The sequence below is a fragment of the Penaeus monodon genome, chromosome 23 (assembly GCF_015228065.2).
Source record: "Penaeus monodon isolate SGIC_2016 chromosome 23, NSTDA_Pmon_1, whole genome shotgun sequence".
Taxonomy (NCBI): domain Eukaryota; kingdom Metazoa; phylum Arthropoda; class Malacostraca; order Decapoda; family Penaeidae; genus Penaeus; species Penaeus monodon.
Window position 1 is genome coordinate 891,105 of NC_051408.1, and position 995 is coordinate 892,099.

Here is a 995-nt window from a genome sequence, read left to right on the forward strand (position 1 = left end):
ACAATAAAACTCTTTCGTGAACTTGTGCTTAAATTGTGCAATGTGCAATTATTTAATATTGTTTGCTTGCTTGTATGTATGAGTGTGTGTATGTCCAAGTTAAATCTTTTGGTGAGTTTAAATGCTTGCTCCCACGTATATGGCTTCATAAGTGTACGTGTGTGTGCTTGTACAAGTATACACTGTTTGTGTGTTAGACCCTTCGCTTGCTGGTATATGCGTAGATATGTGTAGATCACATGTGTGCTTGTGGTACCCAAGCCCAGGGCAAGGCTGCAAGCACACCGAACCGCATTCCCACGTGACTTTCATTGCCTGAAATAAATCCATCTCCCGCTGGGTTAATAGGGATGCTCTCAGGGCCACCCACAGGGATTAGGGATCTGAGGCAGAGTAAGATTGAAGATTATTGATTTAAAAGGTAAAATGAGAAGGATTTTGGGATTCGGAGATTGGTAAAAAAATGACTGGTGAAGATTAGGAAGTTCGTGATTGAGAAGATGAGGGATCGTTAATGTTTGAATACAGGCGTGAGATGTACAGAGAAAATATTATTAATTAGTAAAGACGTACAGGTGAAATATGATGAGTAGTAAAACACCTAAACAGATAAATAAATCAAGAATAAACTCTAAACTAATCAGAATCTTTTCTCCTACATGAAAGAATCAAATACAGTCTATGTTGAAATCGGAACCGGCAGAACGAAGTGATCCTCGCGCAGACCAATTCCTTCTCGGTTTTCATTTACAAGAGGGCGATTTATAGCTGGATCTTCTCTCGCTGTAAAGATCGGGCCGACTCTCGAACGAATAAATCAGGCATTTGTCAGCTGGTGAGATACGCGTCCATTAACTTTTTTCGGTGACAGTCCGTTGTTACAAACGTTGGCTTTTAAATAGGACAAAAATTGTGGTCAATAATTATTTTTGGATTTATCTGTTGTATTTCAGTTTGAGGAGGAATATTATTATCATTTTTGAAAAATGGAATAC